The 27,224-nt window shown below is 37.2% G+C and overlaps 1 protein-coding gene across 1 annotated transcript in view; it reads right to left on the minus strand.

Moving 5' to 3' along the window:
• The window catches only part of LOC134798821 (sodium channel protein para-like), a 92,656-nt gene extending 65,818 nt beyond the window's left edge, over positions 1-26,838 (minus strand). Inside the window, 1 exon segment of the mRNA XM_063771205.1 lies at positions 26,467-26,838. The gene's annotated coding sequence lies outside the window, so the exon portion shown is untranslated.
• Positions 26,839-27,224: the final 386 nt, after the last annotated feature.

Consider the following 27,224-nt stretch of genomic DNA (forward strand, 5'->3'; position numbering starts at 1 on the left):
AGCTTCGGCCCGGACACGGCCCGGTCTAACGTGAGTCATCCTTAAAGCTTCCAGGTCACTTGGTTTTATAATGCGTAGTTCAGTCTGTTTTACCCGTCCCAAGACTCTCAAAATCTTGTATTGCGCTTACGTGAGAAGCAAACTAGAATACGCATCTCAGATATGGAATCCTCAATGTTAGACCTTCATGGTTTAGTTAGATATCGATGACTAGAAGAATGTCATATTTGAGTTAACTTGTCTTATTGATTTAGCTATCAAATAAAGCACATATATATTTCTATATTATTATTTAATGTAATTAGAGATACAACAGAATGGCGACGAGTTATGATTGAATAAAAATACAATAATTCCACGCGAAGTTATATCCGCAGTACCGCAAATTACAGCTAGTTGACTAATTCCTTTACGATGGAAAAGCTAGCAGAAGTGCTCGCCGAGATGATGGAAACCATGAAAGGTATGCAAAGCCAACAAATAATTTTGCAAAACGCACTACTTAATCAAAGCGCAAATACAAAACCAGTAAGCGGAATTACACTCCAACCTTACGATGAATTACACGAAACATTCGATAGTTATTTACAGCGGCTACAAAATTACATTACTCTTAAAGGCGTTACGGATGCAAATATAAAGTTACAAATTTTCTTAAACTGCATCGGGCCGAAATACTACCAAGTGTTGAAAAATATCACAGCACCGAATACACCTGAATCAAAGTCTTACGACGACCTAGTAAAGATATTGAAAAATCAAATTGCACCCGAACCCGGTGAAGTAGCACAACAACACAAGTTTTGCCTGAGATTACAGCATGAAGGCGAAAGTATTGCTAACTATGTAGCCGGACTCAAAGAAATAGGTGGTAAATGCAATTTCATATGTCATAATTGCAACAAAACAACATTTGACACACACCTACGTGTCCAATTCATACGCGGACTCCGAAGTTCTGAAATTAAAGAAAAACTGCTACAAGAATCTCCTGATACAAAGTTTGATGATATAATCAAGATAGCCTTGGCTATAGAAACATCCAAATCTGAAACGAAAGAAATGGGACAAGAAATAGAGCCTAACATAAACAAAATTTCAATAAAAAATAAATACAGAAACAGTACATTCAATGGTAATACAAGTACATACAATGAAAAAAGAAATACATATAATAGAGATGCTAATACACATAATGAAAATAAAAATACATACAACGGAAATAATACAAAGGAAAACATCACTTGCTTTCGATGCGGAAAAGATAACCACAAGGCTAATCAATGTAAGCTGACAAATAAATTATACTGCAAGAAATGCTACACCAAGGGACATGTACAGTCAGTTTGTTTCAAAGACCAAAACCAAGTAGATATGGATAGTGACCTATCATTCTACGAAAGTGAAGAAGAAATATATGAAATAAAGAAAATACATGATAATTCATCTACAGACAAATTCAACATTACACTTCAGATAAATGGAAAAATGCACACTATTGAAATGGATACGGGAGCTGCAGTCACTACATGCTCTAAAGAATACTTTGAAAAGAATTTTAAAAACGTGAAACTACAAGATACTCATATAAAACTGCGTGCATACAACAAACAAATAATGGAACCTATCGGAATATGCAAAGTCAAAATCCTCTACAAAAATAAGGAGATTGTGGGAAGAATTTTTGTAATCAATGATAACGTAGACACAGTCGTTGGAAGAGAATGGTTGAGAGCGTTAAATATAGACTTTGACATAAAAACAATTACGGAAGAAGATGTTACAGAGAAAGAATTTAAAGATAAACTGAACAAATTATTACAAGATCATGAAGAGCTATTTTCGGAAAAAGTGGGAGAAATTAAAAACTTTAAAGTTGCGTTTAAGTTAAAAGAAGGTACTATACCTATATTTCTGAAGCCACGTCCGTCCAGTACCTTTGCTCTTAAAGACAAGGTTGAAGCCGAAATAGACCGATTAGAAGAAGAAGGGATAATAGAAAAAGTTACGTATTCTCAGTGGGGCACACCAGTAGTTCCTGTGATAAAACCAACTGGAAAGGTACGCTTATGCGCAGACTTTAGAGCTACATTAAATAAAAACCTGGAAGATGACAACTATCCGATCCCTAGAATAGAAGAGGTATTTTCGAAACTTAGCGGCGGGAAATACTTTTGCACGCTAGACATTAATCAGGCATATTTACATATGACGACGAATGAAGAAACAGCCGCAATGCAAGCTATTAGTACATGCAAAGGCACCTACAAGGTGAAGAGGTTAATGTTTGGGGTTAAAATAGCGCCGAACATCTGGCAACGATACATGGACCAAACCCTGCAAGGAATGAAAGGTACAGCCTGTTTTTTCGATGACATTGCCATACAAGGACGCACTTATACGGAACTACTACACAGAATCGAGGCGGTATTCCAAAAATTACAGGAATGCGGATTACATGTAAATAAAAAGAAATGCCAATTTTTCCAAAAGTCAATTACATACTTGGGACACACAATAAACGCAAAAGGCCTTCATCCGATGCAAGATAAGGTAAACGACATTAAAAATAGTGCACGACCTACAGACGTATCATCGCTCCGTACTTTTCTGGGGATGATTAATTATTACCAACAATTCATTCCCAATCTTGCATCAAAACTAAATCCACTTTACAAGCTGCTGCAAAAAGATACCAAGTTTGTATGGACAAAAGAATGTGATAAAATTTTTAATGAATTGAAGGAAGAGATATGCGGAGATAAAGTATTAATACCATTCCATGCTAATTTACAAGTGACACTTGCCACAGATGCGTCCCCTACAGGATTTGGAGCGGTTCTATCGCACATTATGCCGGACAAGACGGAACGACCTATCGCTTTTGCGTCAAGATCTCTATCTAAAGCAGAAAAAGGGTACAGTCAGCTAGATAAAGAGGCGGCAGCACTGATATGGGGACTTAAGAAATTTTTCCAACACTGCTATGGACGAAAAATTACATTGATCATCGACAATCAACCATTAGCACGAATACTACACCCTGAAAAAGCGGCACCAGCTACTACTGCGATCAGACTAGTACACTATGCAAATTTTTAGCAGGTTTTGATTATAATATAAAGCTGAGAAAGACGACTGAACATGCAAATGCCGATTATTTTTCAAGATTACCTAATCCTACAGATACAGCAAAAGATACACTTACAGATGATGACGCGTTTTACTTAAATCAAATATCAGAGATGCCAATAACTTTACAAGAAATAAAAGACGCTACAATGAAGGACTTAGAGCTACAAAAGCTTTACATGGACATACAGTCGGGTAGAGACGACCCTAATCGACTTCATGAATTCTCACTGCAAAATGGATGCATTTTCTATGGAATAAGAATTGTCATACCTAAGAAGCTACAACCTCAAATATTAGAAGAACTTCATACGGCCCATACAGGCATTGTTAAAATGAAAGCTTTAGCCAGAAGCTACATTTGGTGGAAACATATTGACACGGACATTGAAAATATGGTAAAGAAATGCAAAGTATGTTGTTTGATGCAGAAGAATCCTACCAAAGTACCAGTACATACTTGGGAATATCCGAAAGAGCCATGGAGCCGAGTACACATAGACTATGCCGGACCGTTTATGAACCATTACTTTCTTATTGTTGTGGATGCGTATACAAAGTGGTTAGAAGTAACACCAACAAATTCAATTACATCAACGGCAACAATAAATATTCTTAAAAAGTTATATACTACATTTGGCCTACCAATTACGCAAGTTTCAGATAACGGCAGACAGTTTCGGTCAGAAGAAATGCAAAGATTTCTCAAATCAAATGGAATCCAGGCTAAATTTACTGCTCCTTTTCATCCTTCGACGAATGGCCAAGCCGAAAGATATGTACAGACAGTAAAAAGGAAGCTGAAAGCAATGGCAAATGAAGAGGGTACGTTACAAGACAAGCTATATAGATTTCTAACGATGTACAGGAAAACACCAAACAGCGCTACGGGTTTGAGCCCAGCAGAAATGATGTTTAAAAGATTATATAGGACAAGGATAGATTTAGTCAAGCGAGTACCAGAGATAAGGATGAAAAATGATAATGACGACAAGATTGTGAAAAAGGAATTCAGAAGAGGTGATAGAGTTCAAATAAGAATGTACGACGACAACAAGTGGAAATTTGGTACCATCACAGAAAGAAAAGGGAAACTTCACTACGAGGTCGAAGTAGAAGGAAAATTACATCAGAGACATACAGACCAAATAAAAAAGACGTCATGCACTGGTGATGTTCCATACGTCTATTTACCCAGGCCAAGCTCACCGACAACAGAGCCTATACCAAGTCAACCGGATTTAGAAACAACTACACCCCCTGAAGGTGTTAATGATCCGCAAAATGTACCTAGTCCAAGTACAAGGCAAAGTGGTGTGTCTGACTTAGGAACCTTACCTTTACCTATATCCATGTATGTACAACCAGAACCTCAAACCCTAGATAAAGCACAGGCAACTCCATTGCCAGAGACGGTTGAGAACTCTACAGAGCCCGTGCTACGCCGGAGTACAAGAAATAGAAAAGCACCAACACGTCTCAATTTATAGATTGACTTTGAATCTATTAACGAGGGAGAGTGTTAGACCTTCATGGTTTAGTTAGATATCGATGACTAGAAGAATGTCATATTTGAGTTTACTTGTCTTATTGATTTAGCTATCAAATAAAGCACATATATATTTCTATATTATTATTTAATGTAATTAGAGATACAACACTCAATATCAAATTTATGTTGATAGGGTTGAGAGATTGCAGTTAAAATTCGTAAAATTTTTCTTTGTTACAAAATGCGAGTTAATTATAGTTCTACCAACTACCTCAAGCTGTGTAAGAAACATAATTTGATCCCACTTGTTAAGCGCCGTGAAATTGCAGATATAGTTTACTTAGTAAATATTATAAAAGGTAATGTAGATTGTCCAAATTTGCTTAATAAGATCTTTTTTAATGTTCCGTCAAGGAGGCTTAGGCATTTTCGTCCCATTAGTAATAACCAAGCTGCTGCTACTAGGTATAGAAAAAACAGCTTCATATGCAGGGCAGGCATGAGTTTAAATAAAGTTCTTACAAATTGTGATATTGACATATATAGTGATAGCATATAATACCAGGGGCCTATTTCTCGTACGTTACAAGTCTTGTAATACAAGTGTGTATCTATGGTAACGCTTGTATTTCAATATTTTTTACAAGTTTCCGTTTCACGTAAATGTATAATTGTTACAAGAGCGGGGATAAAAGAGTTTTCACAAGTGTTGTTGTTTCACAAGTTGACAAACACTAGTAGATATTATATACTAAAATAGTAATTTCGTTTCTCAAAAGCTGTACTTTATACTTGTAGCTTGTGACTTATCACGAAATAATGAGGAGTCTCTATAAACTGCTTATATGCGTTTTTGGTAAAAATCGATTAATAAATAATTGAAGATATTGCATTTTTAAGATCTCAAACGTGTAAGTTTTTAATGCACTTCGTTAAAATCAGTAATATTATTTAAATTTAGCTTTTATTCTCCAAAAAAAAACAGTAAACTCATTCCTATGAAATTATTATAATTGGGAAAGAACCAGTAAATGACCAATAATATAGGTAATAATTTTGTAACAAATTCACCCGTATTATAAAAAAAAACTGACCCACCCTGAAGCTTGTAAACATTCATAGAGTGACTGACGAAACTGAGTTTGATTTTACACTTGTAATTGATAATTTTGAGAAACGCTTTTCATTACTACTTGTATTATTATATATTCCGAAAACACAAGTCAGCCATTTTATTTTCCTCTTATTAAGATTATGATGCATAACAGTGACATTGACATTAAGATAACATTTATAATGGCCATTGCATTTCCTTTTTGCATAGTAAACAAACCTATTTTCTAACTTTAGACAGCCGCCTTGTAGCACTTGTAGTAATCATTCCTACGAGAAACAGAATTAAAACACACTTGTACAATGAAATTTTAAATGTAAGCTTGACTTGTGAACTTGTAACGTACGGGAAATAGGCCCTAGTAATAAAAAATAAATTAATTAGATACTTCATGGGTGACAATTCTGGCGCAGGTCAGGGCTCGGTACATTATTGAATGTGTACTATTCGTAAAAGGTTTTCTTCTCTTTATTTATTTTTGAAGCGCTGGTGGCCTAGCGGTAAGAGCGTGCGACTTGCAATCCGGAGGTCGCGGGTTCAAACCCCGGCTCGTACCAATGAGTTTTTCGGAACTTATGTACGACATATCATTTGAATTTACCAGTCGCTTTTCGGTGAAGGAAAACATCGTGAGGAAACCGGACTAATCCCAATAAGGCCTAGTTTCCCCTTTGGGTTGGAAGGTCAGATGGCAGTCGCTTTCGTAAAAACTAGTGCCTACGTCAAATCATGGGATTAGTTGTCAAGCGGACCCCAGGCTCTCATGAGCCGTGGCGAAATGCCGGGATAACGCGAGGAAGAAGAAGAAGAAGAAGAAGATTTATTTTTGTAAACATAGATCATATACATATAGATCATCTGTTCTTGTGCTTTGTGAACTTGTATGTGTAACTAAGTTGGGCAAAAACTTTCTATAATTTATTATATTTCTATAAGTGAGAACCTATAATTGGCTCTGTGATTCTATTGTAATTTCTGGATATATATAGCGCTGTTGGTTTTCCATGTACTAAAATAAAATAAAATAAAAAATAAACATATTCTATTCTATTCTATACTATTCGAAATGATATCGCGCGGCAGATCACCTATGCGTCGGACTGACCAAATAAAATCCGCAGTGGGAAACCGCGTATCTGACTGTGCCAGACAGTCTGCCAACAGGGAGAGATGGCGGGAGATCGTGCGAAGAGCTGTGTCCGCCTCTACTACCGATGCGGACGCCTCAACGTGACCACGACCCCTCTGTCAAGAGCGATACGTCAGAGAAGAAGAAATGATGTCATTAAGTTATCGTGCATTTTGCTCGTAATTAATTGATATCCGTACATGCATCGGCGCGATAAAGACGCACGATAACTAAATGACATCGTTCAGATATCATTATAATGGCAGCGTACGTTCGAATTGGCTTTACTTTTACGCTTTAATGCGTAAAAGGCAGAACTTTTGTCGGGAGAGTGAGCGAATCGGCGAACAGCATTTTTTGGGCGCACGATTTAAAAGTTAGAAGGGGGAGGGGGGACACATTTTATGGAATTTTCAAGCGATTATTTTCCTATTTATTTCCTACTTAATCAAAGAACTTATTCACGCCACTGCTCGGAAATATGGCATGGCAATACGACTAGATGGTCTAAATCTCGTCTCGTCGGAGCCGATAGCTATACAGCGTTGTAGAGGTAATTACTCCCAATCAATATCTGGGGTCAGTGTACACTAAACTAACCTATCTAAACTAAACCGAATGAGTTGTACAATGAAATGAATAACTTTAAAATCACAAAAAGAAGTGACGCAATAGAAAACTGTTGAGTCGCGAAAATAATATAAAATTTCAAGATTATTAAGTAATACTGAATGTATGTATGTCTATAAGGTATATACCTATACGTCTTAGTTGCCTGAAAACCGATATTAGATTTAATTTGAAAATGTTCAGCAGCGCCCTCTCGTGATTGAAATCATGTAAATAACTCATCTGCAGAAAACCGTACCCGCCAATAACTGGACGTCAGTGGGAAAGAGCTCTAAGTCCGATGTCCGTCGTGCTGGACATATCACAAGGTTGAAGACACAAAGGTACTTTCTACGAACAACAGCACTAAATCCAGATGTTATAGTACGATGATGATTATGTGAGAATGAAGAGAATCGACCACACTGTTAACTTTTACGACATTATGCCTTTTGTAATAAGGTCAACCGATGTATTACAGTTAGGAGTGTTGCGCGTTTGTACTAGCTTGGGTTGACAGGTGGTATTTATCAATAAAATTCCTAAAACGAATAACAAGTTTCGCTTAACCTTTGACCTTTAAGGACAACTTCAGACGGTCCCCGAAAATGCAAAACAATCAAATTAGAATTTTACCAAAGAGACCCGAAGTTGTTCGTTTTGTAATATGACTGAAACCTGTGCCTGTATCTGTTCCAACTTTTCATTCGTTCTAAGAACTGTTAAATCTTTATATAACCTCGTACAAAATATGAGTTCTATTATAGAATTAAGTGCTCGAAGTGGCTAAATACGAAAGAGTAAGTAATACAAAAGCGAAAAATAAAATAAAAGCGTGTCGACGAGCCCTCTGCGGATCCCTCTCTGGCAATCTCGATTATACACTATTTTCGTCGTTGCTTTGTTTTAAGGCGTCGAGAGACGCTCCGAGGTGCTATTGTGGCTTTCCGAGTGAATCCCGCTCCACCTACTAGCTAATGCACCCACTACACGGTCTATTTATGTACCGCCTACACTTCTTCCCATGAGATCTTGTACGAATTTATTTCTGTTCTGAGTACACTTTTCTTCATAAGAGCGCGCTTCGATTATTATGGGCTTAACATTTATGGTAGGAAATGCTGCCACAGTAACCTAAAGCGGCATCCTACTTTGTAAAAAGCTTACTTTGCTAAGCGGGATCTCTGTTCGTATGCGCTTTTAGCTGTATATGAGTTTTCCCGTGTTACCGGCTACGAACGTAACGCGTACCTTATGGTAACAGTTATCAAAAAAAAAACAAATCAATAAAAGACGAATTAATATAATCTAAATCAGATAATAATCCTTTTCAGATCCAGCCAATTTATTGAAACAATACTAGTGTAATCATAGGCTAGACCAGACTAGTCCGCCCGTGGTGATGCATTTTGTAAGCCTTGAGAATGGCCGCCAACAATGTTACGTTGCTAATAAAGAAACAGTGAACAAAGAAAATGAATAAAAGCAAAACGGATCGATCAAAATCCATTAGCAAGTTTATTTTTAATAACAACAAAATACTTGGCACACACAGATTGTATTGTCATCAAAACTATAAAACCTTGCCAAAACAACGAGTGTTGTTAACAGATTGAAATAATAAAGGTTAAACATTAATTCGAAACAGTATAACAATTACCTACCTCAAGTGATCTCAGAGGTCACTATCGATATACCGTGTATTCTGTTAAAAACAAGCAGGTTTCTTTGATACCTAGTACTGAGTATATTAAAAATATTTGATTCGTGTTCACAAAAACGGCTCTACACATTCAGTAAAAATATAAAACAGTTAACAGACGTAGTGCATAATTATTTTCCTTCGTATTTTCACGTAAACGTACGAACGTGTCTTAATATTTCAGTCAGTCGCGGTACAAAAAAGTACAGAACTTGACTGAAGTGGCAGCATGACAAATACGAACGATTCCGAGAAACAATTATGCACTACATCTGTACTTATTTAGGTACGGTTATTGAAAAAAATATCAGTTGAGGTAGAACTCAAATTCAATCAAAATTTTTGTTTCTTTAGGGTTTAAGTACTTTTTCACCACACCAGCTCGGAAAGGCTTACTTTGCACTTCAAAAACTGATAGCAAAGTTGCATTTTATTCACATCTGAGGCAAAGTAATCGAATGCTAATTTTGAGTTGTTTTCTTATGTTTGCTGGTAGAATTGACTTTTAAATGATGATTTTGGATGATAAATATTTAATAACATTCATTTGGATTTGATTTGGTTTGATTTTGTTTGATATTTTACATTTCATATTTGCTTCGGGTTGGTGTGGTGAAAATTTTGGTGTTTCACTCGGGGGCAAATTTTGTTTAACCCTCGTGCTTTGAAACCCTCGCAACGCTCAAGATTCCATTTTTCGTGCCACTCGATACGCTCGTGGTTCAATTTTGGAATCTTTCGCTTGCTTGGGTATCAATATTAGCACGAGCGGTTAAACAACAACTTTGCCCCCTTGTAAAACAAATAACTATTGTTTGTCTGAGCATCGCTCTGTCACCGATATTGTGCATTGAAATGAAAAGTGCAGTGGCACTAGACACGGCGGCGGCCCCACATCACCTGTTCTACGAAACCGAATGACCTAGTTCTGGCGTGCCGCATCGCAACAACTGTGTCGCCGCAAAAACCGCCAGTGCACGGAATGTTCCAGTAATTATACCCAGATAAGGCAACAAAGGAGCGAAGGTTATAGGAATTGGAAGGCGGTTTCTTTTATTTTAATTTATTTAGGAGGGCCTACGCTGTTTGGATTTAAACTGGATGACGGGGCCTTAAAGGGTTGCGACGCGGCACATTTAGTTCGTAGCCTACTTTCGAGTTCCACTGAAATTGTGAATAGTGTTCCTGCTAGTACTTAAGGCCCCGTGAGTTCAGGTTCTCTCTCTAAGCGTAAGCGTCAGCGGATATCATGTTTTTGAATTGTTATTTTTCAGTTAGTTTAAACAAAAAAAGTAATCGATGAGTTGCATAATAAAATTGTGCCATTTTAGAAGTAAGTTTCATATTTCTAGCTTTTGTGCAAAAATTGTTTGTGCGTTTTGCTAGCTGATTTAGTGTTTTTTTACTAACGAGCGAAAGTCACTAAATCAGCTTTCGAATCGATGAAGTTATAAAGAAAGCCATCTAGATGGCTTATCATATTTTTGGCAACCGTATTATGATCTAAAAAAGCGCTAGAAATTTTCAAAAACTATGCTGGCTGAACCTACTGCACCTTAACGATGAGTCTATGACTGACGTCACGGTCACACCAAAGAAGGAAAGATGAGTCGATGGTAAATAAAATAACTCGAACAGGAGGCGAATTCAGATTGTAAATAACAGGTTATGAATTTGAACTGCATTTGTTACGGATTCTTCAACCAGAAACGAAACTTTTGACACTGACAGATCATAGTTTCTCAGCGGAGCTCGCAACAGGTGCCTGCAGAATTACATACCTCCTGATTATGTTTACTTAGCTTTGTTGGACCTTCCTAACTTTCAAATCAGTTTTCCCTTGTGTAAGCCGAATTCTAAAGCTCAATACGATTGCCAGATTGAAAGTTTGTCCCCCGCCCTCCACGCCTGACACCTACATCCGCATCATTGATTTCTAGAGCTCTATCGTCCAAAAAATATTACACCTCTCTACAACAGATTATCTCTAACTACACGCTTAAATATCGTTGGGTAATTTATTGTTTTCAAGTCAGCGGCAAAGAGTAAAACACACAATTAGGTTTAATAGAGAAAAATTACGAGAGGTTGAGGGGGCGGCGAAGGCTGCGCGGCGGGAGGGGCGGCGTCAGAGGCTCAAGGCCCTCGGTTTTGACTGCGAGCGCCACTGCGGGCCTATGCGTATTTCTACGTGTACGAGTCACATTACAAACAGCTGGCCGGAAGTACACCTTATTTCCAAGCATGAAGGTTTACGAATGGTCGGAATATTTTGTGGATACACCTCTGTCTCGGCCAGTCTCGCCGGAGCTCGAGGGACGATCGTGTAGGGATCTCATATACATAACATCTTGCCCTTTTGGGTGCACAAATACTTAGAATTCGTTTGTGCCTTGTTGTGTCAGTGATATTATACATACTTTTTATGGAACTGTGGTCAACTTAGAATTAAGGATCTAACTTCTAAGGTTAAACGAACTCTTTAACGACAGATACGGCAAAGAGACATTACCAATTTTGGTTAGAAATCCTAACCATAAAATGTACCTAATGATAAACATAAATTAACTACCCGAGTCACAGGCTTGGACCTAGTTCGGGAGGCAGAGGCTCAACCCCACTACCTAAATGTGTTACAAACCAGATACACCTGTTTTATAATGTTAATACATTTTATAATGTAAAAAAAATTAATGTTTAAGGTTTAAAGCAATAAAGATTCTATTTATTATTTAACTAGGCGCTCGAAATTAATGTAATCGTTGGTGACAGCAAAAAGCTTTAAAAAGAACTGATATGAAAAATTGACATCATGCTTTTAAAAATGTAACAATATTTTCCAACCTAAACAAATTTGTACATTTTTTAAGTATTCACCAATAACAATAATTGAACATCACCCCCTAACGGAAATAACTAATACCTACCTACCTAATATTATTTCTGAAAAATAACCTTGACTAATGAAGCCAACACAACACCTACTGAACTACATTTCCATGTAGCCACCATTATAATCGAGCGGATTATAAATAATTATTGTAGCCTGAAATATACTTCCGTGTTGACCTCGTCATTCTAAAGTTGGGTTTTTTCTATCGCTACCTGGCGGTACGCGAGCGATCGCCGCAAACAAACCGGTATACGTGTATCTCAACGTTTTTGACTATAGTCTTTCGATTTGTAGTTGGCCCCGAGCAGCTAATCCTTTGTCTATTGTAAAACCGCTCGTGCTACCACCTGCATAAAAAAAAACTCGTTCGGTCACTTTAACCGGTTATTGAATTACAACTCCTATGGAAATTACAATAAGATTAAAAATGAACTAATGGAAATAAATTGCGAGGCTGTGTGTGGTCCCTCTACGATTACTGAGTGCAGGCGAGTCGAACGCTACAGAACCAGTCTAAAATGTGTCATGTTTTTTTGAGCGTTGGACTAGCCCGCGCTCAGGTGCCAATTAGAATAATTAACACCTTTTTTTGCAGGTAAGTAGCACGTGCGGTTTTACTTAACAATAGACAAATGACTATAGCCGTTCGGGGCCAGCTATAAATCTAATGACTATGGTAATACGTTGTAAAAAGGATATCTACGTACTTAACTTGTATTTCTCGCCACTCTACCGATAGTTAAATCAAGCCACCCACACAACATCACGTACGTAATATTATATTGACATGAAATTGTCGAGGCGTTTATGAATTTAATGTTTATCACGGTACGATACCCGAAGGGTGCTTAAATAAACTGAACTCTATTACAAGGTTTTATAGAGCATGGTGTTAATAATTCGTATTTCTATTCGTCCGTTTATGTTAAGTCGTATCTACAGAGCTAGGCTCTATTTGATATTTACCCGAAATACTTAAGTATTTGGGTATTAATTAACAAGTGTTGTTAAAGTTATTATTATTCTCTTTATTCATCATCCTTCTTAGGCTAGGGTAACAAGTGTTGTTAAAGTTAACACTTATATTGTTACTATGTGTGTGTTTGTGTTATTTTTCTGTTCCCCAAAGGTCTGAAAGACTGGCTCTTTAGCAATAAGACCGCCTGTTGTCTGCCTCTACATTTAATCAAATGTTTTTTTCTTCTTTTTTGTATACTTTAACTGAGGTATGCCAATAAAGAGTACAGTCAAGTGTAAATATATGGGTGCACACACCATACTCAAAAATATGTCCCATAGCTCTTATGTCAGCGAATTAAGAACTATGGGACATATTTTTGAGAAGTTATATGCACCGATATTCTTACACTTGACTGTAGTACTATTGTATTATATACTGGCTGGGTACTTACCTATTCTATACTATTGCTGATGAATACAGCCTGGTAGTAATCGTAGTAACATACTGCTAGAATCCTCCATATGTCTATACAAGTGCGTGCATCTATTTACCATATGTGAACGTCGGTTGGGGCGGCGGCTTTCAGCGAAATTGCTTTTATTTCCGCTGCAAATACTGGAATTGCGCTCGCGAGTGTTTGCGGAGTTATATGAGCTATCTAATTGGACAGCTAAGATGGCGACGAGATATGACATGTAAAAATAATTGTTTATTATGTCCAGGGTTTTAAAATATTAGTAGAGTTTATATGTTATCAAGATATGTATACCATAGGTCATAAACAAATGTTTAAAAATGTAGACATTAGGTATATTATCCTTAAGTTCGGCTGTATACTTATCTAAAGTGTATTCATCGTTACTTGTCCTATCATGTAAACAAACACTTCACGAAAACATTTCACGAAAACACTTCTCTGGAATTACACAATAATCATCACTTAAAATGTTGTTGTATACATAAACTTGCAAAGTATTGAAATCAACCAAATAACCACTGAAAAATATCATTTCTATTAAGAATTTCATTAATAATAATAATCGCAGTAACGAACGGATCACCTCAAAAACATCTGACATTACGATGTTTAGATTGGAATGTCACTTTGACGTCACGTTTGTTTACACGATAAGACTTACTGCCGTATTCGAACTTCAAGATATTCACATGAGACGACACGTACTAGATCCATTCTAGATACGTTATAGTTTAGATATCAACTAGTTCTCTTTTGCAGCGCAATTCGGGCAACCAATGTCGCTTTTACGTCAGATAGAGTAAGATAATCTATTAGATGTGAATTGGATCTCTAAGTCATATCCTGTGGAAATCGTTCAAGAGTATCTGCAGAATCGCGCAAATGTCAAATTTGACAGGTTAGATCTTAAACATATCGTTATCGTATCTTGGTGATGTCTAAAAGATATCTAATAGATGTCTATTTCAAAATCCGAATCAGGCCGTTAAAGCAAGTACGAATACGAAACCCAAAGAGTAGTATAATATACGAATTTACGAAAAATCCCGAAACACATATCTTATACTACTCTTTGCGAAACACTAACTATAAATTACACTATTGTTATCTTTCGCTCCTACCTGTCTTTTGGAAAAGTAAGTGTCTTTGGGTTTTTTTTTATTTTTAGGTACATAGCTCCAAACTCTTTTAGTGTGACAGACTTAATGTCTATAATATGGAAGGTAGAGTGTAGTCTATTAGCTGCTATAAGTCAAGGTGTCAAGGTCTATTAACAGTATCATTTCCTGTACCATATTTAAGAAAAATAATAACGTTGGTAGTCAATCAAGCTGTTAAAGCGGAAAATAAATAAAATGAAATGAATGAAATAGCTCAGATCTAGATTTAATTGAAACCATACTGAAACCATTATATAAACCATGATCCAGAAATACAGGTAATAATTGTAACAAAATCGGTGTCAATGTGTAAGAAAAAAAACTGAACGTAAAAATGATAAAATCGACAAAATGTACATATCAAGCATTCTACCTTAAGCAAAATATAGATTAAATAATATGTTGTGGAGCCTACATGAAAAGGTAAATAATTTTCATATTATCCCTATGAAGGTGTGGTTATAATATTATGTATTGTATCTCCATAAAATAAAACTCTCGGCTCTTTCGAGCCTAATCATTTTATAGGAATTTTTATTTATTTTAATCTTTATTGCACTTTACATGAAGGTACAAATGGCGGACTTAAGGTATTCTCTATCAGTCAACCAATGGGTTAAACCAGGCATGTGTGGGGATATAGACCCGTAACGTAGAGGCAGTTTGGAGAGCTTTGATGTCATGTAGACCAAGTCTGAGCATCATAGGTTGGGTTACTTCCAGTAAGTACGCACCTTGGAGATGAGCCTTCGTTTTAGTGACAGAGGGTAGGTCGCCCTTCATCAGGTGTATCATTGTAGCTCGTCCAGGCATGGTGGCGAAACAGAGGTTGTTTTTTTTTAAATTCTGAGAATGTTTTAAATCATTTTCGATTCAAGGATGTTAACATTTGCAAATTTTTGTTACAGTCAAGTGTACATGCTCGCCGTCTCCTTCCAGCCAAATATTTCTTTTTGGATAGATAAGTGAAAAGATTGCGGTAAGTAATATGTTATATGTAAAAACAAATAGTGTACATAGCGTAGAGAACTATCACGAGTAAGTTATGTAGACTTCATTGTACCTACTGAGGCAATCAATACAATACCCTTCATTCTCTATAGATCCAACCAGTAGATCCAAGACAGTATTTGATGCATCTTCTAAGTAATCACATACATTCGTTAAATAAGTAATAAAACTAAGGCTATATAATCAGGAGCATAATGTCCTATTTTGGGACTATTGTTTCGATTTTATGATTTTAATATTTCATAATCGTAAACAGTTTTACGACTACTCGGTGTCCATAATCATTTTGTATTAACAACGACTAATTACTGTTGTTCATACGTAATAGCCCAACTTGTTTCCATAAAGTGGAGATGTTTCTGCTTCATATTATGCTCAAGGGGTAATTCTATCTAACTGCAAATAATATTAACGGTAGAAATTACTATCCGGAAGTTTATTATTATTAATACTTCCACCCGTTGAGGAAAACGTTCGTGAGTCGTGACATGACGTGAGTGTAGCGTGCGCTTGCTACAAATATGACAAATTCACTAATATTTACGTGACGGCGAGGTCAGTAGTCAGTAGTAGCTACACGAATTGTATAACAAGTTGTGTCACAGCTAGCTATTAAGTAGCTAAGTAATAAGTAATTATTACACCTACTCGTTTTCCTGTCCGTTACTTAATCCGAAGGCGTAAAATTCTATTGCCTGTAAGCACTCGTAAATTACCTGTACATCTACCTAGGGTTACCAGATGACAGGAATTTTCCTGACATGTCAGGAATTTTGGCCTTTTGTCAGGAATGGGGACGGAACATGAAAAATGTCAGGATTTTTTTGAATTGATAGACTGTTTTATAAAGTACCTTTTTATTTACTTAAATTAATACAAATAATAAATTAATAAATCTTAAATATAAAACGCGGCTATCGGCTCAATCGGGTGGCCATCGCTAACGGCTAGACAATCCCCCCCCCCCTCTCGTCAAAAATATGAATGTCAGGAAAAATATTCGGAAATCAGGAATTTTGACAGGAAATTCTAAATTTGTATCTGGTAACCCTACATCTACCACCAGTTTGGCACTGAAATAAACGATAGCGTGAACGTAACTTACTTTCTTTCCATCTGCCTCGTACTGACATATATTAACTAGTGCGAGTTTCATGTATTTTGGGGTGCCTAAAGAAAGTCTCTAAGGATATGAGGAGTTTTATAATTGTTAAATAATTCCATAATCCTGTTTCTGTTTAAGTTTTCAGCGGTTTCTATTTTTAAAATAAAAAAGAAACTAAGTAAGGCTCACTTGCACCTTTCCACTAACCTGGGGTTAACCGCTTAAACCTGGAGTTACCATGGTTACCAGTACAATTCGACAATGGGTTAACGGTTTAACGGCTTAACCCCGGGTTATTGGGATGGTGCAAGTGGGCCTAAGTAAACAGAATTACTTTAAGGTAACAAAAGTCTAAGTCTAACTTCGAGCATACCAGCAACCTTAGGTACTGCCTTCTAGCAATTCTAAGCTCTAGCTATTTACTACGTAATAAAGAAACCGGACCCAGGAAATATAATATTGATAAGTAATTAAGTATATAAGTCATCCCCATGCCTATTTGTTTAAAAATTACGTTAACTCATCATCTCTACATGATGCACATTACAAAAATTATACTAATAGGAAACTTTAAAATTTGATTTCATTTGTAAAATAATTCTGAGTAAAATTGAGTTTATGATAAAGTATATAATAAAAAGGTAACGAGGAAACTAGGTTTAGCGTTATGAGTTTGGAGAGGTGTGACCGACTGGGCGAGCTCTCCACACACTTAACGATCACTAAAATTCACTAACACGACACGTTCGCACGACCTAAATTCAATTAAATCTATATAAATAGGTAATAGTTTATAGAACGACTTCTTTTTTTGAAACAAGCAAGAAGAATTTTTATTGCTGACATTTTGAGCTATCGATATGACCTATACATACGTATGCTCCTCTAAAATGTTCGGAGAAATCATGGAATTTTTGTCGCTTAAATTGATAGCCATCAAAACAATGTTCAGTCAAATCTGGTTAATATAATAATATACCTACCTAGTAGATTCTGGTCAGTGATGTTAGATGCCATCATATAAATTATTAAGGGTTGCCAGAATTATGATATTCTAAAAAAAATATGACACATGAGTTGGTCCAATATATTTAGCACTTTAATGAGTATTGTTCATACACAAAACGTCTCATTGTTACAATTTTTTTTATTTTGGAAATAAAATGTACCTAATGAAGTGATAGTTGGGGACCTATTGCAAGTAACGCGAACACCGAAGTTGGCAAATTGTAGGCATTTTTCTCTGTCACTCTAATTACGCCTTACTGGGAGTAAAAGATAAAGAAGCCCGCAATTGGCGGACTTCAGTATTCGCGCCATCCAAAAATCAAAAATCGGTATCGGTATCTGCCTCTCTATCGCTCTTGCATATTCTGCCAGAATGCGGCACTAATTTGTTTAGTAAACCATAGTCACTATACAAAAGTTATTAGCTCTCAAAGCAAATATCCAACCAAAATTTTCACCTTTTGACGTTTTTCTTGTAAAATTACTATGAAACTGAAAAAAAAACTAATATCGGCAATGAATCGGTTTATACGAAAATGATACCAAACTTGCCCTAGTGGCCACCAGGACTAGAAAAGATTTTTTTTAAAGATGACGGGTGGCGGCCAAATTTGTACCCCGCCCTCCCCGACTAGACGCACATTTCTTATTGCCTCTCAGACTTGAAATGCTTAGAATTACTCAAGGAACATGAAGCTCATAGCTTAATAAATTTTTTTTGGGTTATGTATGGGAGCGATGCATAACTGCTTCTATTTTAATATTCCCTATTAATAATTTTCTCCTTGTTTTGAAACTGGTAAAACAGCGACGTAGCTCAATCTGTAAGCTACTCGAAGCTCATTTAAGCCGGAACGCCAAAATGGAGTAATTTATTGTTCCGGTGTAAGAACGCGTGCCTAATAACCAATACGCGCGCAGGTGCGCGCCTGCGAGGCCAATTCGAATGTTCACTTGACATCAAAACGATATCTAAATTATTTTACAGTAGGTACATATGGTGCTACTTTCCCACCCTAGGGCGGGATTACGGACAATACGTGCCTTTGTCAAAAATTTAAAGGGCCATATGTAGCTACTGTAAAACGTTGTACAATACACGTGCGAAAAGGTAATTCGCAACTCGTGCCGATTTAAAACATTACCTTCGGTCGCGTTTCAATTTATCGCCACTCGTTGCGAATTTCCTACTTTTCACACTTGTATCGTAATATAAATTGTTATTAGTGTTATTACTGTTTTATTTAAATAAGCTTACCTAAAAAAAATTATGTGCTCACCTATTAAGTTATGAAATGACAATAGTTTCACCGTATATTCCAGTAATCAATGACACGAAAGATCAATAGAGGCGGCGGGCAGCTCTAATGAATGCAATTCCAACGCTTCGATTAAAGAAAAAAGAATTCTTGAAAGCCTTTGAAGGTTAGAATTCGTATAAATTCTTAATGCGTATTGTCTTCACGCAGAGATCACGCTAGATACCTACTTTAACGGCCATCTTTGAATATATTAGGATCGATATTAGCATAGAGAAAAAAATACATATAGAGTGCTCACTCCATACATCAGTACTGCTACTTGACAATAGATGTTGCAACGACCAAAAAGTCTAACGGCTCGATTCGGAAAATGAATTAGATTTCTACTAGACTTCAACAAGTTACGATACGGATAATTTAAAGATATTTGTAAGATAGATATGTCAAATTTGACGTTACCGCGATTCTGGAGGTCCTCTTGAACGATTTCGACAAGTTATGACTTAGATATCCAAGTCACATCTAGTCGATATCTAATGTAGATCTAGTTGATCTCTAAATCGTCTCAAGATCTTGTGATTATCTCGAAATCCGAATAGGCCTGTAATGCTCAACAATTTCCAGCTAATATATTATAACCGGAACTCTATTTTCAACTCCTTCTGCTTTTAATATTAGTTTTAAATTGTTGTTCAATACAATTTTCGTGAGTCGCGACACTAGAGAATTCTAGTATCAAGTAGCGGTACTGATAATTCCGCTACTCGATGCTAGATGTCGACTGCGAAAATAATAGTCTTTTTAGTACCAAATCTGATGTATGGAGTGAGCACTCTATTCTTACTATATTTCTCTATGATATTACTAATTCGACTGGTAGATAACTAGATAATGACATTCTGTATTTTTCGTAGTTCAGTCACGAATAGGTTTTTTTTTTATGTGTCAATTATAACAATTCGTTACATTGTTTGGCAATAGCGTACAATAAGTACATGCCATGCCTATTCACTCTTTCTTGGCTAGAAAATGGCATCACTTGACACAATTGGCGTCGTGTGCCAATTGTGTCAAAATTTGCGAACAAATATACCTACTTATAACTGCCATAAAAATGATTGTTTGGTTATTTTAAATACATTGATATAGAATAAGAACTGGATACCCAATCAGCCGCAAAAAATGGCCCCGCAAAAGTAACGTTAAAACAGATCACGCGTTACTTTTTCGTTTAGTCTTGTATGGACCGCTCAAATGTGAAGTTGTCAACAATGTCGTAAAATGGTCGTAAAAATATGCAAAAACAACAATGATAAAACGAGGAAAAAGCATGGAATGTATTTCTTTCGGTTAGTTCTTTGGATAGCATTACATAATTTATGTAATCTGGTGGTAATTTCATGATTTTGAATAAATTATTTTGTTAGTACCAAAGAAGGGATGTGAAGGAACAAAAATCTAATGAGTCGATGTGAGGCCAATACTTTTTTATTTTTATATGGAATTCGTAAGATATAATATTATGTTTAAATTCAAGATTTCCAAGAAAACCTATGCGACGTGCAGAGTGGACTGCTATTATAGCAAGAGATAGGGGTGATGCAGTTTTAAATAAGGCAAAACGGCACTTGTGTGTTCGGCGCATTTCCCTGTTTCCGACATATACACGACAGGGCTTACATCGACTAACTGTAAATGTTAAACCTGTCTGAACACAGTGACAACCACAGGATTTTTTTGATAAAGACCATAACCAATCAGTACCAGTAGCGACCTGAATGTCCCCGTGCACTATATTGCAAAGAACGAAAGTGCGAAGATCGATGTAGATCTAAAATACACAGTTATTTAATAAGTTGAATTTATTTCAAGGAAAATATAATAAATTTATAAATTTATTTTATGATCACTTACACGGGTTGTTACCATGAATTAATTTTATTTGAACTCCCGATCAAATTAAATTTGTTTCATTTATTACTTCGGTTTTTCTGTACAGTAATACCTATTAAAATGTACCAAAGGGACTCCATTCGTTCATTATTCTCGTTTGACGTTGTTTGACGTAAATACAAAGGTGAAGTTACGTTTAGTGCCATCGGACTTAAAGTTTTAACAGTGTTGGTAATAATGTTTACAAATTTGACACTTAATGCTTACGACAGTAAGTTCTTTTCCGTACAAAACATTTATCTTGACTCAAAATTTACGTAAGCGTTTTTATCATCAATGCAAATTTGCAGCTAATGTCATTCTGATCCACATTTTGTTGACATTATTGTTCCGCTCTGTGTGTCTAAGTGTTTAAATATGATAAAAGTAGTTAAGTTAAGAGTGACTCCGGTGAGTATTGTGATAAATAAATTATTTATCCAAAACAAAACAGGAATTTACTAAACGGATCTAGATGTTGTAGTTGTGTACAGTCACCTGTCATAGAATTGTATAAAATACTTATTAAAATGTATATTCACAACACTATTAGCACGTAAGGTTTATCTGTAAGTGCTGGTATGTATAAAATAAACAAATAAACAAATAAACCTGCAATAATATGTTACTCTTCGAAGGCCGCAAAAATATGTGACACGCTCTTATGGCTCTACAAAGAAGATCATGTCAGATATTTTTGTGGCCTTCGTTGTGTAACATATTATTGAAGGTGACTGTACACAGACTACGGTAACTGCTTACTATCAGGCGGGCCGTTTGCTTGTTTGCCACCGACGAGAAATCGGTGAACATACCTAAAAAAGAACCCGACGAATTATTGAGAACCTTCTCCTTCGAAAATTTGAAATCGATTAAAAATTACTAACTGCAAATCAACCTAAAATAAATTTTATATATGTACCCGTTAATTCATAAAACTTTACGGGCCTGATTTAGTTAAATTATGTTTTATCCCTTTCTTGCAAATACAAAAGTCAAAATGACAGATAAAGACAAACGATTATTAGCTAATTGAGGTTTGTAGCGCGTTTATGAATCCCTTATTCAGTAGACCTTGTCCAGTTTCCCTGCTACGCTGTAGCTCGCAGCAAATGTTTACCGTTCCGTAGCACGTTGGTACCTTATGCGCAGTAAAAAAATTAAAGCTTAGGCAATTATTTTTAGTAGTCCTGTAAATCCTTAAGTAGGACTTAATACTTATCGAAGTTTCATCTATCTCTGCCTCTTTCTCACAAAATAGGACATGAGCGATAAATACAGAGATGCATCTTCAATTTTTGATGTTCGCGGTTACGTAAAATATGAAAAAACTCCACGGAATAAACACTTAGTACATGGTCCACATGCTGACATTTATGATATCTGACATGTATCACTGTCAATTTATTCCTTCTCCATAAATGTGCCCCGCCCGCGGCTCTGAATATAACCCAATAGGTACACAATTTTCCGCTGTTAAAAAAAGTTGTAATTGGTCTAAAAGTTTTGATTGGCTAAAATAAAATCCGTCTAAAAGATACCTATCTAGTAGATGTCTATTTCAAAATCCGAATCGGGCCCAGTGTCAAAAGTGATGTTTTTGTTTGAAGAAACGTCACATTTGACACTGATATATCGTTTCTAGATCTATTAACTGACGTATATTAAAGTTCGAATCGGGCCGTGAGTCGCTCGCAGCACTAACCACGCCAGTTAATTTTTGAGTAAATGAACTAAAATTACTATAGAATTCTGACTTCTATAGTAATTCTAGTTAGAGCTGTTTCCCACTGACGTCCAGTTTTTTTCGGGTACGGTTTTTTGCAGGATCCAGTTTGCATGCATGCAGGATCCCGCAAACAGAATCCTCGTGTGAAAGTTACTATAGTAGCACCTATACTACTAAAACGGGATCCTAGAAAAAACCGTACCCGCAAAAAACGGGACGTCAGTGGGAAACAGCTCATAATTGGTCAATGCGTACCGCTTGCTGACTTGCAAGGCTTGCTTTGTAAGGGAGAAGGATAGCATGATAGTTAACAAGCTAATCATAACATTAAAGTACGTAACTGACCTAGTAACAAACAGGTCATGCAGATATCTAGACTTTAAACTGCTTCGTGACGACTACATTTAAACGTTACCTATCAGTTAATCGATACTTCCTAATGATACCTAATAGCTTTCCTAGAAAGCTGAATTAAAAAATGAACAATTGATTATTTAACATTCTAAAAGCAAGTCACGGGATATCTTGTATACCTATTTGAAGTTACCATATACAGTGAAACCTGGATAAGTGAGACTTCAAGGGACGAGCAGATTTGTCTCACTTAAAGAGGTATTCCACTTACCCAGGCTCTGAGTTAGCCAGGTACAAATAAATTTCTGACTCATTTACAGAGGGTCCCATTAATAGAGGTGAGAATAGAGGATATATCTCAGTTATAGAGGTGGTTAATACGGCATTTTGTAATTATCTTTAAATGTTTAGGTAAAATAATCCTTGTCACTAAATATTTTTTAAGTCTGTTTAAATATTTCTTTTAATTTATTTTGAATGAATAGATTTTTTCAATTAAATTTTATACGGACTTCATTGGGTCTTAGAAATATATTAAATGAAAATTTGTTTATTCTGGTTACTTATCAAGATTTTAGCTTTCGTTTCGATAGTTTTAACTACATAAAGTAACTAAATGAAACTTGAAGTCGTTTAGACACAATTAAGCAAATGCGGAATTTGTGGATAGACTAAGAGTTAGTAAGAATACGGAAATAGATCAATAAAGTCCAAGTTAGAGAGGTCATAGATTGACGTTATCTCAGATACAGAGGTAATTCGTATAAAATTAAAATAAAACAATTAGGAAAATGTAATCTTATAAATATAGTCTCAGTAAAAGAGGTAAAATACATTCTCTGTCTCAATTATAGAGGTAAATGTGACTATAAAATCACAACAACTAATCCCAGTTATAGAGGTTCGTTTTATCTCACTAACAGAGGTAATTCAGTGCTAAAGTGTCGGGCGCGCATCATGAGTCCCAGCTATAGAGGTTTCTCACTTATCCAGGTCCCACTTAACCAGGTTTCACTGTAATTATGTATAGGTACGACTATTATGTACCTGATCATCATCATCATTTCAGCCTATATACGTCCCACTGCTGGGCACAGGCCTCCTCTCATGCGCGAGAGGGCTTGGGCTATAGTCCCCACGCTAGCCCAATGCGGATTGGGGACTTCACATACACCTTTGAATTTCTTCGCAGATGTATGCAGGTTATATTAGGGATGTATTATGTACCTACTTCGGTTAAAATGTGGTGAAGAGAGGCCTTTACTCAACAGTGGGTGACAAGAGGTTAAAGGGTCTTAAAGTAGGTATTGGGCAGATTGACTGGCTTTAGCTACCGTACTAAAGACTACAGTACATACTACTACGCTGTACACTCTGACCGTGAAACCACCCAACTATAGCCTTGTCCTGCCCACCATACTCAGTTTAAGCCATTGAAATTTAAATTAAATTATTTGGAAAATCCACTTTCAATCTGGAGGTCGTGGGTTCAAATCCTGGCTCGTACCAATGAGTTTTTCGGAACTTATGTACGGAATATCATTTGATATTTACCACTAGCTTTTCGGTGAAAGAAAACATCGTGTAGAAACCTGCATACATCTGCGAAGAAATTCAAAGGTGTATGTGAAGTCCCCAACCCGCATTGGGGACTATAGCTCTCGTGCTTGAGAGGAGGCCTGTGTCCAGCAGTGGGACGTATATAGGCTAATTATTATCATTTATTATTTTTATATTTGGAAAATAGAGTTCATTTTCCTTTGGTTCACGTTTTAAGTAAAAAGAAAGAATTTTCAGTGTAACCTCAACCTATCCAGGCTTTTTATTCATAACTTTCTAAAAATGGAATATGTCCTTTAAACATCATATTTAGCAGGACGAGAATAGTTCATTAGTTCATTAGAACAACTCTTTGTGTTGTATTTTCATCGATTACAAATTTACTCAAGAACGAAATTTAATATTATTATTTCATTATAATACGGATAAAACGTAATTCAATGACAGAAAACTACATAACTTGCTCTTCGAGGAAACTCAGCAAAGCCCCGGCTCAAAAAGTAATCAAGGAAATATTGCTCCAGTACGTGATAGTCATAACATAACCTGGTACTATGTACTTCCAAGTAGGTAACTACATAATATATTTATGTATACTGAAGTATTTATAGCAAAATTCTATATTTATCATATTTATAGATTGTATTTGCGCTAGAATTAAAGTAGGTATTCGTCCCTATTGCAGGTGAAAACTTGCTAGTAAGAGACAGATACTACGGACTTGATAGTGATCGTACCATCGTCAACATAGTTAACTGACTATTCGTGGACCTTATTGCCACGAGATAAAGCCTATTATCAGTTAAGGGTGGTAGAAACAGTACTGTGTTTATGATGGTGGGTTGTAGCGCTATGGAACGCGTAGCGCGCTACGTATGACGTACGTAGACCAGCTACGCTAGGCTACCGTAGCGGTTGGCGCCCTAAAGTCTCGAACTAATCGCGAATCATATACCTACTTATCCTTACTTTTGAAATCTCTCGACTTCTCTTAGAAACTACCTTTGGTGTTACGTCACATGCGATAAAACGTGGATCGAATCAGGTAATCTACATTAGTACATTACGCATTCGATTTCTTACTTCAGTATCATTTTTCACTAAACTTATATAACTGACGTGTGGGCTCCGGTGAAACGGAAAAACTTTTACGTAACTTAGTCAATTTCACTTGTATACCTATAGTTTAACGGTATAATGCAATGTTCTCTCGCCAAGAGACGTATCCACAATGCTTTGTGAATAGAATATTTGACATATTCGTATTTCCGTACCTACCTAAAACTACAAACTATACCTATCAACGTTTGTGTCTGTATATAGGTAGGTACATGTCATATGCCGTTCGACAGGAAACCTACTCATGACGGGCTTTCCGTTTGTATGTAATCGATCGAACCTTACCTGACAGCTGTCACGCTGTAAACATGACAAACGGAAACTGAATAGTTATTCTCGGAACTGAAATAGTCCACTTTGTTCACGATTCATGGCGAGTTTAATAGGTGTAGCATGGGTTAGGCGCATAGTGTTGCGACTAGTGGCAGCAAGGTCAGGCAGGCTGGTAAGTGGGTGAAGCGGCAGAAAGATGAAGCGTCAGGGATAGTGGTGCGGGGTCGGTCGGGTAGAGCACAGCAGCGAGTCGGCGACGGCGGCGGCGGCGGCGGCGAGTGCCGCAGCCCGCGCGGCGACCGTCCTTGCCGCGCTAATAGCGCGAGTCACGCGAGGGGGTCGATAGCGCCGGACAGCCTCCGCGTCAATTATTCAGCACGCGATGCCACCGCCGCCGCCACGCGCCCGGACAAAGAGCGCGCGCACTGCGGCTAGCCACCTACCAGCGAACCGGCCGTCGCCCGCAGCCAGGCGCTCCACCAACTGAACCACTTATGCGTACAGCTAAACACTGGCCCTGGGGGCTGGACGCGCGTTACGTAAAGAGCGCGAGGATGCGCGGGGCTGCGCGTGGCGCTCGCGGGCGCTCGGTGCGGGGTCGCGCGCGGAGTGCCACACGGTTATGCAACGCGCCGCCGTCGCCCAGCGCCGATCGAAGCCGCGGCTGCGCGCAGCCCGCGCCGCCGCCGCGCCACCGCCGCGCTCAATGGCGCCCGTCGCAGCGACGCAGCGCCCATTCAATCACACGCTATACTCATCCACCGGAGACCAGGCCCCACCGTCGCTGCAGCCGTCGCCGTCCCCATACATCCCTCATATTAATTTTCCCTCTTCCTAGAAATTCATTGGTCGTTATATTAGTCACTAATAGACTACTTGACTTAACTAATTCACTGCTGCTATCTGTTTCCCGCCTACGCGCGCTATGTCAATTTAGTTCTTGGAAATGGTATTGTCAAAAGCGTCAAAGGAAATGTATAATTGTATTTCCATTTGATTTTAAACGGGTCATCGTTCTTTGTTATTTCTAGCTCCACCTAGTTCTAGATTACATACCTATCCTACATATCTAATGTCAGGTCACATTCTCTATTTGTAGATTTTTCTATCTTTGTCAACAACAGGCTTTATCTAGACGGCCTAGACTGCGGCTAGGTCTTTGTTTGCAAGAGCCTGAAACGGCGGATTCGCGGCGCTAGTC

This window comes from Cydia splendana, chromosome 17, assembly GCF_910591565.1.
Source record: "Cydia splendana chromosome 17, ilCydSple1.2, whole genome shotgun sequence".
NCBI lineage: Eukaryota > Metazoa > Arthropoda > Insecta > Lepidoptera > Tortricidae > Cydia > Cydia splendana.